Source organism: Lupinus angustifolius, chromosome LG20 (assembly GCF_001865875.1).
Source record: "Lupinus angustifolius cultivar Tanjil chromosome LG20, LupAngTanjil_v1.0, whole genome shotgun sequence".
Lineage (NCBI taxonomy): Eukaryota > Viridiplantae > Streptophyta > Magnoliopsida > Fabales > Fabaceae > Lupinus > Lupinus angustifolius.
The window spans coordinates 12,566,976-12,567,410 of record NC_032028.1 but is presented as its reverse complement, the minus strand read 5'-3'; positions in this window follow the sequence as shown (position 1 = coordinate 12,567,410).

Genomic DNA, 435 nt, shown 5'->3' with positions numbered 1-435 from the left:
CTTGGGCGGTAGGAAGGGAGTCAAACCAAGGGATAAGGTTCTTTAGTTTCAAGTAAGAGTCTAAGTGTTGTAATTGGAAGAATTGCTTGTAAAACATTATTTCAATTATAGTGAAGAAAAATCTCCCAGATCAGCCGGGAGGCCTGGATGTAGTTTGCAAGTGGACACGCAAACGAACCAGGATAAAAATCGTGTTGCAGGATTTTTCTCTCTCTCTCTCTCTCTCCTTATTGCTCTAATGGATTACTTTGTGTAGTTGTTTTAATTGCTATATTCTGTTTCTATACTATACTATTATAACTCTGATATATTTGTAACCTCTGTATATTCGTTTCAATCTCGGTTGATTGTCGTGCAAGAAACCGAATATGTTTGTTGAATCTGAACTGTTTTAATCGATTAAAGTGATTACGTTAATCAATTATTTCTATTTTG